Source organism: Seriola lalandi, unplaced genomic scaffold, assembly GCF_002814215.2.
Source record: "Seriola lalandi dorsalis isolate HSWRI2012SDOR001 ecotype SW California unplaced genomic scaffold, Sedor1 jcf7180002053535, whole genome shotgun sequence".
NCBI classification, from domain to species: domain Eukaryota; kingdom Metazoa; phylum Chordata; class Actinopteri; order Carangiformes; family Carangidae; genus Seriola; species Seriola lalandi.
In genome coordinates this window covers 4,978-19,931 of record NW_019524088.1, presented here as the reverse complement: position 1 = coordinate 19,931, position 14,954 = coordinate 4,978, and the positions used below count along the sequence as shown (strand labels likewise).

Sequence of the window (14,954 nt, the reverse complement as noted above, 5' to 3'; positions counted from 1 at the left end):
ACGACACACACGTCCGCTGCTCTGCTCTTTAACAGCTCGTCCAGACACGACAGTTCACTGTAATAACGGGGTCGTTTAGTGACCGTGACTTACCGACATTGACAACCCGCTGTCACTGTTAACACTAAGTTCCGTAACGTCACCTTCGCTTTGCAGAATTCATTTTAAAACACGTTATAACATGTTTTCCCTCGGTCTATGGTTTTAATACAAGCGGTTACACCACACAGTTAGCTTACACACAGTAACTTCAGCTAATATTAGAAGCTTTCTCCTCATATATGTGATATTTACCAAATGTGGACATGTATGCAATTAGCTACTAATTTTATTTTAACACTAATATATAAAGTTTACCTCCAATTATGAATGCTAACTGTGTTAGTAGCGACTTCGTATCGCGTATCCAGGAGCCTGCTGCGGTCCGGTAGCCGGTGTAGGCGGCCGTGCAGAGCCAAGACTCTCTCTACAGTTGTTGTTGTGATTACAGCCTGTTTCTGCACAAAGCTCGGGCATTTTAACACTAACTGATGGATTACTTGTCCCTGTCGGAGCAGAGAGGCGGCGCCTTCGACTCCACGGCTTCTCCTAATGGTGCAGTAATGATCCTGTCAGTCCTCACCACAGCTGCTGCCGTTTCAGCATCAGAGGAAGAGTGTTTAAGAGCCCGGCCCACACATCATTAGTGACGGCTGAAATGATAGGCAGCTCGCCTCTGTACCGCCTTTGTGAACATTTGGTTAGAGATGCTGGTAGTGATTGTTGGGGACTGGGCTAGGTTTAAAATTCTGATTGTGCATTACACCCTTAGAAAAAGACTGTTGGACACATTAGGAACAGGGGTGCTGCTTCTTGTGTTTTTGGGTTGGTTAGAATCGCGTAGTTAGGCTCTTTGTTGGCTCCTGTTCCCCTACTTCAGTTATCCTCTTGCCTTGTTAGTATATTTGTTGACTTATTTACCCTCCTGGTTACGCAATAAATTAAATTAGTGTATTTGATTTAGCAATAACACCTGGTTTTATGTTGCTTCCCTTTTCCCCTAGCTGGGTCGTAACATAAAGACTGCCAACATACGGTGACTGGTGAGAAAGCCCCATGACTGAAACCAACATGACTTCAGTGAACTGACACCTGGCTCTGTGAGCAGTCCACAGTCAGTAAGTGAAATACTCACTGAGTAAAATTTTCCAGGCTGTTGTATCTTCTTTGCTTGCAGAAATCAACTGCCTGGTACTGGATGTGATACCCACAGCGTCGGAGGTTTTACTTTCTCAGCAAAGTGGTTCCACAAAGGGTTTATATCTTGATGCTTCATGTGAACAGTGCAACATCTACTGGCCTGAAAGCAAAATGGTTAAATACAAATGTTTGTACATCACAAAGTAAATGTAAGTATAAGGGAAAGCATGATTGTATTTTATAATCCAAGCATAGATTTATATGCTGTAAAAGCAAATCAAAATGTTTTGTATGCATCAAATGTGTCAATATCAGTCAAGTTAAGCTCAATGTCTTTGTTTTAACTAAATATCAAAACTGTAAGTTGGTTTGCAATGTGGACAAAGGACATGTAGCTTTACTTTTAAATGTCAGCTTCGGTGGTTGTGCTGTAAAGGTGCAATATAAGATGTGGCCAGAACTTTAGTTTAAAATGTTCAAAAAAATTAATTAATACTATCAACCATGTGTGAAGCAGCCACAGTGATGATGTCATGATCAAGACCTCCATCTGTTGTATTTCAGAGTTATCTACTGAAATGCGCATGCGCACAAGCCAGTCTCGGCCTGTCCTGTGTTGTAATGCCACTTTGTGACACTAGACGCTGTGTGAGTCAGTGGCGCCGAGAGCGATGCCGAGATCGCAACTTTCCTGTTAGCTTGGTGAGTAGCTTTGGTGTTAGCTCTTTATTAGCTAAAAGTATAATCAGTGCAACGACTGACAAACATTTCAGGTGGTGATATTGACGTTGTGGACAGACGTTTTAGCGGTTAGTAGGATTGTGTCTGTTGCTCTCGGCTGTTGTGCAGCTAGTGACGTCAGTCACTTTAGGCTCATCTTGTAACTGATGACTGTAACTTGAGATTGTATGGACCCAGTAGATCGAGTGAATACACGTCGATCGGTTCACCATGTTGTAACCACTTTACATTACTGTTAGGAGATCAGCCATGATTGAAAGTGCACTAGGTCTTTACATTTCTCAGGAGATTTCAGCATCCCTCTGTCTTTATCAGGACCTGAGCCAGTACAGATGCAATACTGCCTCAACCGGTCTCACCAACAGCAGAGAGTCCAGACAGTGAGGAGGGTCTAGGTGAGTAACATGCTATCATTCACTTTTAAAAGTAAGACTTGTCTATACCACTGTGATTAAATCAGACCCACAGTGTATACATGTTCATACTACTGATTCTTAACAATGAATATACCACTGCTTATATTGGTTATGTGTTTTACAGTATATCCATATTTGTACTTCTCAATTTGTTGGTTATATAGTGTGTGTGCATTGAATTGTTATCACACCTCTAGTTGTTTACCCTTCATTTCTTTTCATTTACATTTCATAACATTTATACTGTATTTATTTTTGCATATTGATATCTAGCCTCATAATTTATTATACTCACACAACACACCTAACATGTTTGAATATAAAGAATTTTGTATGATCTAAAGTAATTTTCCTATCACATGTCTGTCTGTATCAGGACCAGAAGTCCAGTCTAATCTTCACCTATGATGGACCAGCACCTGCCTTTTCTTCTGCATCTGGCTTCATCAACCACATTACATCAACACCTTGAGGTATGATCCCTGCACATGACAGATATTGTCTATACTGCACATCCCCTAATCAATACCTTTTGCACATCTAGCCCAGCAGGAGTTTTGTCATTCAAAAACACTTTTGTACATGCTTGTGTAATATCATTTTCATTGTTTTATTTTTTTATATATATGTATCTATGTATATTTATATTTGAGTGTTGCAATATTTCACTTTTTTAAATTTATTTCCTATGTATAAAGGCAATCGGAACCACAAAAAACTTGCCAGTGAGGGATGGCGTTGAGCCCTTTCCAATGCGTGGAGCAGTTGACAGTACAGGTCTTCAGTTTATTTAAAAGCGTTTATTTTGAAAATGCAGCAGGGTGATATGGAGCATAAACAAAGGCCGGGTGTTAATTGTAAATTAAACAACTAACTTGCGGTAGGAAAATAAACCGAAATAAACTAACAATAACTGAAAACAAACAACCGCCCGCACGGTTGAAAAACTGTGTGGCTTCTGCCTGATTACCAACCCCTCCTACCTGTGCCCCTGTGACACCCTCAAGTAAACTTCATGTGGCCTGCTATTGGCTGGAAACCTCCTATGCCCAGGTTGTGAGTTGTCATGGTAACACCACAATAACATAGCACCTTCATAATGTAAATGTGTTGCAATAAAAAACATCATATTGGCTACAACACACCGGCCCCTAATTGTTACTGTATTAAAAACATAACAATTCAACAATATTCAACATTGTAGCCAAATAAGTGCATAGTCCATCAGTTTCTCATAACGAAATGTTCATTGTCCATGTAAGTATCCAATAGGGTTGATAACCCCAATAATAGAAGTTGGGTTTCAGTCTTTAATCCGCTTCCAATAGAAGACAAATCTTCGTGATCGGTCGCTCCAGGACGTTGTACTTGGTCCGGACTTTAACAGACCGCACATGTCCTTGTCTGTCGGGAAAGGTCTGCAGTACTTTGCCCAACAGCCAGGATCCACGAGGGGCGTTCGAGTCCGCTACGATGACGACGTCTCCAGCGACAAAGTTCCTCTTGTCCTTTGGCCACCGTTGTCTCTCCTGCAACAGTGGTACATACTCCCAAAGCCATCTGTGCCAAAAGAGATTGGCGAGGAATTGAACTTGCCTCCATCGTCGTTTGGAGTAGGAGTCGTTTTTGCTGAAAAGCCCAGGGGGTAGAGAGGGTTTGCCTTTCAACAGGAGAATGTGATTTGGTGTCAGTGGTTCGAGATCATTTGGATCCTCTGTGGGTTTTGTAATGGGACGGTCATTCAATATGGCTTCCACTTCGCACAGGAATGTTTGTAGTCCTTCATCATCCAGATGTTGCTGGTGAAGAACAGAGTTCAATACTTTCCTGACCATGCGAATTACTCTCTCCCATACTCCTCCATGATGGGATGTGTTAAAGGTCCATTTCACTCCAGAGTGAAGTAGTGAGGTTTGTATTTTCTCATGGTTCAGTTCAGATAGAGCATCTCTCAGCTCACGTTCTGCTCCAACAAAGTTCGTTCCGTTGTCAGATGTTATGTGGGAGACCTGGCCGCGTCTGGAAATGAACCTGCGTATTGCATTGATGCAAGACCTGGTATCCAATGAATAGGCCATTTCCAGGTGAACTGCTCGACTGGCCATGCAGGTGAAGATAACTCCATAGCGTTTGATGAGGCTGCGGCCTCTCTTCACCTCAAACGGTCCAAAATAGTCGATTCCCACATTTGTGAACGGTGGAAGATCTTTTTGCAATCTTTCTTTAGGCAAATCTGACATCTTTTGTTCCCCCAGCTTTCCTCTATATCGTCTGCAGACAACACAGGACGACAGGATCTTTCTGGCAGCAGCATTTGCTCTGGTGATCCAGTATTGTCGATGAAGTCTGGAAAGTAAGTGATTTCTTCCACAGTGTCCGTTCTGTTCATGAATGTGGCGTAAGATGAGAGTGGAGATGTGTTGCTCCTTAGCAAGAATGACTGGGTGTTTTGTGTCTTCAGGCATTGCTCCTTTGCTAAGCCTACCTCCCACTCTCAACAGCCCTTCTTTCAGCACTGGATCAAGTTTGCAAATGTGACTGCTTTTCCTCACTCCAGATGTTCCTTTTTTCCAAACAGTGATTTCATCTGAATAATGACTTTTTCAGCCATAAGTGAAGTCTGTCAACTCTCACCACCAGCACAGCAGCTGTTAGTTCCATCCTTGGGATTGTCACATTCTTTAAAGGAGCAACTCGTGCTTTTCCTAGCACAAAAGCTAGATGGATCTTCTCATCACTCTGCAGCCTCAAGTAGGAAACTGTGCCATAGCCGTTCTCGCTGGCATCTGAGAAGTGATGGAGTTGTGCACTTGTGAGCTGTCCAAAGCCTTTGGGTTTAAAACATCTTGGCACACTGAAAGTGCTGAGTCTTTTTAGACCTTCTAGCCACCCCACCCACTGCAGCTGATAGTTTTGGGGAATGTCCTCATCCCAACTATAGCTCGTCTTGCAGAGGTTTTGCAGCATTTTCTTGGCAGGCAAGGTGAAGGGTGCTAAAAATCCAATGGGGTCATAGACCGAACTCACCACTGACAAGATGCCTCGTCTTGTGAACGGTCCTTCCTGGGCTGACATCCTGAACTCGAAAGTGTCAGTTTCTGCGCACCACTGCAGTCCCAGGGTTCTTTCGACAGGCAGGCTGTCTCTGTCAAAGTCCAGTTCTTTCACTTCCATGGCTCTTTTCTCCACCTCAATGGCTTCCAACACTGACCTGCTGTTGCTCATCCATTTCAGCATCTGGAATCCTCCCAACTGACACAGAGCTGTCAGTTCTGTAACCAAGGACATGGCTTCCTCCTCTGAAGACACAGACTTCAAGCAGTTGTCCACATAAAAGTTGTACTTGATGATGTCACTTACATGGAGTGGAAAGTCTGCTCTGTTGTTTTCAGCCGTCTTTTTAAGGGCAAATCTGGCACAGCTGGGCGATGATATTGCACCAAACAGATGAACAGTCATTCTGTACTCAATGAGCGGCTGTGTCAGATCTCCTCTTGGCCACCATAGGAAGCGCAGAAAGTCCACATCCTGTTTTGCCACTTGGACTTGATGGTACATAGCTTTTATGTCGGCCATAACTGCCACAGAGTCCAGGCGAAACCTTGTGAGAACTCCAAGCAAGGAGTTTGTCAAGTCAGGGCCCTGGAGTAACTTAGTGTTAAGTGACACACCTTTGTAGCTTGCTGCACAGTCAAACACCACTCTTAGGGTTTTCTTTTTAGGATGGTACACCCCATGATGCGGGATGTACCACACCTTTCCTTCTTTTCCTTCCAACTGATGCTCTGGAACACACTCTGCATAGCCGTTGTTTATGACATCACTGAGGAAGTTTTTATATTCCTCCTTGAAAGTAGGATTTCTCTCCAATTTCCTTTTCAGGCAGAGGACCCTTTGCTCAGCAAGATGTCGGTTGTTGGGCATGACGACATTGTCCTCTCTGAAAGGCAACTTCAAGCAGTAGTGTCCATTCTTGAGTTCAGCTGAAGTGTTAAGAATTTGCATGAACTTGAGATCTTCTATGGACATTTCTGGCTTGTCCTCAGTAGATTTCTCATTGAAGTCATGGTTGTACTGCTTCACCAGCAGTTCCTCTATGTGAGCAATGGAAATGCGATTGGCTGGGATTGTGGGGCAGCTATTCCCACTGTCATTGCCTCCTGTCAATGGTCCATTGACAACCCATCCCAATAGGGTTCGAACAGCATAAGGTCCTCTACCCCTGCTGTTTATCACTTACCATGGCTCCATTACTTCTGGGGCGTTAGTGCCAATTAACAGCTCCACATCTGCATCAATAGCAGGAATTTCCACAGAGTTCAAGTATGGCCAAGCATACAGGTCTTCCTGTCGTGGGATGTTATCACGTGTCACAGGCATCTTGAACTGGGTGTACACATCAGGTAGCTCAACATAGTTGTTGTCATTGAGTGCGGCTACCTCTAGTCCTGAGATGACTTGACTGTTGACAAGACTTTTCTTGTTCATCGTTTTCATTAGGAATTTAGTGTTACATTCTTCTCACTTTAACTTTCTCATCAGTTGCTCAGAACAGAAAGTGGATGAACTGCCGGGATCTAGAAAAGCGTACGTCGTCACAATTGTGCTGCCTTTCTTTGCCTTGACCCTTACAGGCACAATTGACAAGATGCAGTCCTGCCCTCTGGCCCCTATATGGCCACATGTCTTGGGAGTGGTGGCTTGACTCATCTCTGTTGTTTCTTGCTGTGTGTCATTTGATTTCATTTCTTTCCATTCCTTGCCATTAATGTGGAGAATGCTAGGATGTTTCAGGTTACACACCTTGCAAGACAGGCGACTGTGGCACTCTTTACTCATGTGTCCAACAGATAAACATCCAAAGCAAGCGCCTTTCTTTTTTAGAAAGTCAATTTTGTCTCTGTGCTGCTTCTTCTCCATCTTGGGACACACTTCCAATCTGTGGCCTTCTTCACACAGCAGACATGGTCCCTTTGTTGGTTTGTCAGGTAAGTGTTTTTCCTTTTTATTTTCAGAATCAACAGCTGCCACAGATGTGGCGAATCTGCTTCCTTTTTCCTTTGTGCGACCCTGTGACACTTTATTTCCAACTTTGAATTTGGAAAATGAGACAGCCGTGTCTTGTATGTCTCCATACAGTGGATCAGAGGCAATAGAAACTTGTCTCTCAATGAAATTGACAACATCACCAAACCCTGGTTGCTGATGGCATTTCTCCTGATGCTCAAAAGCAATGTTTCTCCATTTCTCCCTCAGTTTGTATGGCAACTTCATAATTATTGCACGTATGTTGGATGGCATATTCATCTCTGACATGTAACTAATGTTCTCCATAGCATTACAGCAGATGCGCAGGAATAATGAAAAAGCTTGTAAGGCTTTGATGTCCTCAGATTTCAATGGTGCCCATCCAAGGGCTTTCTCCATGTACGCAGTGGCTATTTTTTGCTCATTTCCAAAGCATTCCTCTAAAAGCATCCTTGCTCTCTGATAGCCCCTGTCAGGTGGCATGTGTTGACAGCTCTTGACCAGCTCTTGTGGTTGCCCTTGAGTGTACTGCTCCAGGTAGTATAAGCAATTAACATTGCTGTCAGCCTTTGCATCCACTCCATGTTCAAAAGCTCTGACAAATGCAATGTACTCAAGAGGGTTTCCATCAAAGATTGGTATGTTTCTTGGGGGCAATGATAGTGAAGACTGTTGTTGCACAAGTAATGCTGTGATGTCATTTTGCTTTTGCATGATGGTGAAAATGTTACCTGGGTCCTCACTGTTCTGCTTGGATTGCTGTGCTGGTTGTGCAGTGGGGTATGAACGATGAGATTTTTGTGGCATGCTGCCATGGTCCTCCTTATTGACTTGACGCCATTGCTGTGGCCTGTATGCAATCGGATGTGACTGCACAGTTCTTTGGGGCATGCTTGGGTTGGGATTTGAAGCATAAGTTTTTGGTTTGGTTCCTTGTGAAGTGGTTTCCTTAGGCCTTGTTCCTGTTCTGTTTGACATTGTGGCTGTAGTTCTGAATTGGGTGTATGGTTCCTTTAACTGCTGAGATTGTGATGGCATTGCAGGTTTAGCAGCTCCTGCTAGTAGGTTATTGCTTCCTGTTGATAAATGAGTGACATTACAACTTGAAGCTTGTGGAACAAATGGCACAGCAGAGGGTTTGAGAGCAGACTTTTGTTTTGACACATAGGAGTTCATTCCATTTGAGACCTTGCTTCCTATGTCAGACCCTCTGTTACTGAGTATAGAAACCTTTGCTGTCTGAGCAGCAATCCGACTTTGCACTTCAAGCAGTTCCTTTCTTTTCCTTATTTGTTCCTCCTGAGCTTTCAGTTCATGTCTTTCCTTGAGAGCAGCCTCCATAGCCTGGAGTGCAGCTCTTTCAGCCTCTGCCTGAATCCGTGCAGAGGCCGTTGAGGACCTTGAAGATCTACAGCTCCCATGTGACACATTTGATTTACAACCAACATTAGAAGAACTGTCATTTGGGCCAATAGTATCCACATCTTCATTTTCACTTGAACCATTGTTATGCAGAACCTCATTTGCATGCAACACATAATTTTCATTTGAACCATTATTTTCCTAACCCTCAGTTGCATGAGACACAGCATTATTTGAACCATTATTTACCAGAACCTCAGTTGCATTGAACACAGCGTTGTCATTTGAACCATTATTATGCACAAACCCATTTGCGTTATTTGAAACGTCATAGATTTCATGATCATCATCATCATCCTCCTCCTCCGCCGGTATGCATTGCTCCCTGTTTGCAAGCACCCATTTTTCCATTTGGTTTATCACTCTGTTAACTGAAAACAAACAACCGCCCGCACGGTTGAAAAACTGTGTGGCTTCTGCCTGATTACCAACCCCTCCTACCTGTGCCCCAGTGACACCCTCAAGTAAACTTCATGTGGCCTGCTATTGGCTGGAAACCTCCTATGCCCAAGAGTTGTCATGGTAACACCACAATAACATAACACCTTCATAATATAAATGTGTTGCAATAAAAAACATCATATTGGCTACAACACTATGAATACGTTTAATTGGATACTACACCAAGCCGATACTACACACGGACGATGACAGAAGCTCTTCCTCTTCCAGTGTCTTTGTGTTGCCTCACCACTAATGTTTATTTATTTATATATGAATCTCTTCTACAAATTCTTCACATGTACATGTATCACTTGTTCAGATTTATTCATAGTCTTCTTTTTTATTACAGTATATGCTAAATGAGGTTTAAGTGGATGATTATATCTTATGTTCTGAAGTCCTTAGACTGCCTCAAACATTTCATAGTCAAAAGAGGAGCTGCTTGACAAGCCCTTATTTTTCCTTTTGTGTTTTCATAGGGATGGCAGACTCCACCTCAGGCCAGAAACCAGCAAGAAATGGTAAGTCATGCACATGACTCCACCCCATACATGTATATAGGCTCAAATTAGGGTCAAAATGAATGAGCTTGTAAAGTGACCATAACAAATAATTCCAATGTTTGGAGTTGTAAATCAACATTTGTTAACCTGTAAAATAAATCTGCATGACAAATTCAAGGTTAAAAGCAGTTTGTGTACCAGTTAAACCACAACCAGGTAAGGTGTAACATAGCCTGCTTTATGCTGAGAGATGTGTATTAGTGAGCAGTTGTTTTTAAAAACCTGTTGTTGGCTGTAGCTATGTGTGTGTGTCCAGGCTCAAATTAGGGTCAAAATGATTTTGAGCTTGTAAAGTGATGTTCAGAAATAATTCCACATTTTTAAACCTGTAAAATAAATCAGCATGAGAAATTCAAGTTTACATATGTGAAACAATTGCGCTTGTGTCCAAGAGATTTTTATTTGTTGAAAGTCTGAATCAAAACTCAACAAGTGATCAGTGTTGAGGTTGCTTAAAGACACTGTAAAAGAAGAAATGGATTTGTCACATCTATGTCGTGATACAGAGCAGAAAACTGTAAAACTTTCGTCAAAAGTTCCCACAGTGTGACACTGAAATTTGTACTTGTCAATGTCTCACACTGGGAATGTTGCACACTGCGTTTTCCAGTTTTCTGCTCTTTATCTCTGTACACAGATGTCCACAGACGGGCGGGCTCAGTCGGGGGCTAAGCCATTTAGACAAGGCCTGCACTGGGGCCGAGAGCTAGCCGCTGTTCCCGTTAGCATTAGCATTTTTTTTTCTTTTTTCTTTTTTTTTTTTTCCTTATTTGTTTATCTGGGACAAACAGAAGGTGATAAGCAAAATAACAAGTGGGGGGACTAGCTTGCTATCATTAGCATTCGCTTTTTTGCTTTTTTTATTGGTGAGAAAAAACACGGACAAACACGGGGGGGGCAGTTATTAGCATTAGCAGCTAGCTTGGTTACATTGTTCATTGATGAATGAATTTAACAATTTCGTAAGAATGCAGAATAACAAGTGGGGGGATAGCCAGCATCTTTATTGGTGACAAACAGAAGGTGACACAGAACATTTTAACCATGAAGCACGATAGACAAGTGACAAAGTGCATATAAAGTGACATTTTGTTTGTGATTGTATATAATAATAATGACAATAATAGTAAAAATAATTGTCATTGTAAAAATGACAAAGATAATGAGTATTGATAACAATTATAATGCTAACAATGATATATTATAATTGCAATAAATGAAAATGTTGATAATGGCAACAATGAACGTGAGCACGCACAGTAAATACAGCTGCCCCCCATTCTCATTAGTGTATGAATCCAACGATTTATAAGATTATTCAAAATAATACAATGTAAAAAAGTGAGAACTTTCTAAATGCACTGTATGTCTAACTGATTGATCTGTCCAACAGCCATCTCTAGTATTCTTTCCCAACAGGGAGTTTCTCTAGGATGAGGTGTAATTCAGGCAGAGTTTATGTTCTTACAGCTGCTTTCACACCACTGCTGTGTGTGTACTAAATTCACACACAAATTTTACCATTAACATGTGATCTCTCTCTCTCTCTCTCTCTATCCAGGTGACAAAGAAGCTGCTGGTGCTGCTTCTGAAACAGTTGCCTGGGTTACCAATGTTGGTGTGTTGGCTCTCCAGATGGCGGCCGGATTGATGATGCCACATCTTGGAGGTGGACCCCCGGAGGTTCCTGTTTTCACATTGAGGCATAGCGGTCCTCACTGGAGGGGAAGCACAGGATGCTTGGCCTGACTGTTGCCAAGGTGATCCAGAGGATCTCCTGGGAGGAGAGGAGGCTGCACTGTTGGAGGAGGACACATGGGGCAGAGGAGACGCTCCTCCTCATCCAGGATCTCCACGTCACCCTGGACGTCTCTTTGCTGAATTCTCTCTGCATCCAGGACACATGGAGACACAGAGGAGCCGCCTCACCTGCATCCAGGACCCAGCAGGTGCAGCTGTACAGAGACAGGTAGACTGACAAAGGGGCGGGGTCGGCCTTCTGGTTTCCACCTTAACCACTTCATCCCAGGTATGTTGTGTATTATCATTTCATGCAAACATAAAATTCATTTTTGATCCAAAACCTTTTTCCTCAAGCCAGTGCCTTCCAAGCTCCTGGCAACACCTGCCAGACAGAGCAGGAGGTAGAGCGAGTTGCTTCCCTCCCAGAGACCAGGAGAGGCAGCCCAGGTGACAGTTCAAGGCAGCGACGGGGAAGAACACCTCCTGTCCTGGGAAGGAGAGTCTCCAGAGGTGAGATTCACTTCAGATATCATTGTTAGCCGCCTGGTGGAGGCCGTTTGCAACCAGCTCTGCGTCTTCATCCGGTGGCCACGTGGTCCAGAGGGACCGTGAGGACTCGCTGGTCATTCATTCTCAAGGATTATGTGGCATCAGAGAGGCAGTCCTGGCCGGCGTCAGGTTGAGGCTTAGACCAACATCCAGCTCTTCGAATAAATTGAGGACTCAGTGGTAAGAGTTTGTCATAAAGCTGTTGGTGTGTTGTAATCTGTTCTGTGATTTATCTTTTAATGAAAGCTGAAAATCCTAAAACAGTCTGTGTTTGTCTGTGTGTTCCAGGTGCTGGCCAGACTCTCCCTTCAGCAAAGGGTCTGTCCTTGGTCCAGGTGGGACAAGGACAGCCCTTTAACTTCAATGTCCCGGAGGAGCAGCCTGGGCCCTCCAGCAGGGGTCTGCCTCCTCCTCCTCCTCCTCCTTCTCCTCCTCCTCCAGACGATGAACAGCATGGCCCCTCATCCAGTGCTGTTGGTCTTCCCCTCGCTCCAGCAGCACTCCCCTCCTCTGTTCATCCACCTTCTCTGACTGGACTACCTGTACCCAGGACCAGAGCCTACAGGAAGAGGAAGGTGACCTGAAGCTGCTGTGGCAGAGCGGGGGCCGCTGCCTGGAGGAAAAAACCCTCTGGCTGCCAACGTCATACATCTGCAGCAAGTGTGGCCAACCCAGAAGAGAACTGGATGAATCTTATTTAGTAACAAGTATATATTATAGTAGAAATATAAAAATAATGACTGAGGTCAGTGTCAGGATGAGTCTCTATGACATGAATGAAACTGAAAGTAACGTCCTTTGTGCAGATTGAAACGAGAGGAGTGAAGTTCATCCAGACTCTTCATAGATGTGATGCTGTGACCTCAGAGATGGATGTGTTCACCTCGCCTGTGAATATTCTCATTTGTCCAGGTCATAGTATCCTAAAGGAGTTTTAAATCGAAAAAACAACTGGACTTGGTTATTTGTCTGGGAAGACGTTTCACCTCTCATCCAAGAGGCTTCATCAGTTCATGTACGCATCTGACCAGGCTGGGACTGGTCCTGCTGTTCACCTCACACACTGTTTAGTGTGAACTGAAAATTGAGTTCAGATTGTGAAGCAGTTGTCAGTGTAGTACAGCTCATGTAGCTCATGTAGCTCATGTGTTTGCGGACCGAAGATCTAGTTTATTGAACAAGGTTCCCTGAGCTGATGGAATCTGGTGGCCACAGCAAACGAATTGGTCATTGGGAAGTTTGTACTGTTTTCTTTTATGGTATATGATGAAGAAGCGCCTGAGTTCAGCTTCAACCCTGGTTCTTTCTTGCAGTGTTGCATGTTCTCCTTGTGTTTCCTCCAGGACTCTGATTACTAGAACAAAGACATGACATTTCATTAATTGAGGACTCTAACTTGTCTGTGTGTGGTGGTGGTGGTGGAAACCATTTTCCTGCTTTCCTCCCAGTGCATGCTGGGATACATTCCAGTACTTTTTTGTTTGAAGTTTGAATGTTTGATATGATGAAAAAAAGTTTGCTACATTTGCATCCAGAATCACAAAGTTTGAATGTAGAAGTCACATAAATGTAAAACTAAAAAGATTTTCCCTAAAATTAAAGAGGAAAAAATTTAAATCGTTAGTATGGACATTAACTGTTATAAAAACAAGCTACATTTTTAATTACAGATAATTACTGTAATTTTACACAGATTTGTATGTAATTTAAGAAAGCAGAAAAAATACTGTATGAATAATACAGTAATTTGTCTTTACAGAAATGGGAAATAAATGTAATTCATGATTATTGGCATAATGTTAATGTCTTAAAATAGAAGTTTGGCTGTTAATTCACAGATAATTTCATTTTACAGACTTTTGTTAACAATTTTAAAGAACATGAAATTACTGTTAGAAAACGTAGTTATTTTCTGTAAAATTAGGATTTTTTTTTTGCCTTTTCATACTTTAACGTTTTTTAACGTTTTTATATCTCACTAAACCATGATGTTTCTTGACAATTTCATGCCTTATTATACTGTAACATTCTTAATAAGATTTTGGTGCCATACTATATTATGACGTTAATATTGTATGACATCTTGTAACGTTTTTATGCCTTACTATAGTATGACAAAAATTTCATGACTTATTATACTATGACATTTTATGCCTTACTATACTATCACGTTGTATGCCTTACTATACTAAGATATTATTATGCCTTATTATACTATGACATTTGTTGGTTTTTTTTGCCTTAGTATAGTTTGATATTTTTATGATATTTGAACAGCTAACTATTTTATGACACTTTTTTTTATTATTTATGTTTATATTATTCTATTGTTATATTAAGTAATAATACTTTCTCTGTAGATTAATTTAATTATTGTAGACTGTTTTATCTCATTTTCTTTACTGAACCTCATTGTCATTATTCTCTCCCGCAAATGATGTAAAGCTTTTAAACTTGTTGTTTATTATAATTCATGTTTTAGTGTTGGTCCCAAATTTTGTCTTGTCTTGTGGAGGCACTTTGTCACTGTGTTTTGAAAAGAGCTGTATAAATAAAACTCATTATTGCTATTATTGTTGTTGTTGTTTTTTGATGACATTTCTGTGCCTTACTATACAACACATTTTCTTGACATTTTTATGCCTCTTTATACGATTACACTTTGACATTTTTATGCCTTTCTATACTATGAAACTTTTTGATTTTTTTTTTCATGAAAGTTTTATGCCTTATTATACTATGACATTTTTAATAAATTTATTTATATATATATATATTCATACTATACTAAGATCTTTTTTGACATTACTATACTATCTCATTTGATGCCTGACCATACTATGATGTTTTTATGACCTTTTATGCCTTA

General features: G+C 41.7%; 1 long non-coding RNA gene across 1 annotated transcript; it reads left to right on the top strand.

Moving 5' to 3' along the window:
- Positions 1-2,240: 2,240 nt before the first annotated feature.
- Positions 2,241-14,653, top strand: LOC147819430 (uncharacterized). The gene is made up of 5 exons (XR_015436921.1): positions 2,241-2,315; positions 2,713-2,809; positions 9,710-9,751; positions 11,355-12,265; positions 12,374-14,653. It is a non-coding gene; the product is annotated as an uncharacterized LOC147819430 (long non-coding RNA).
- Positions 14,654-14,954: the final 301 nt, after the last annotated feature.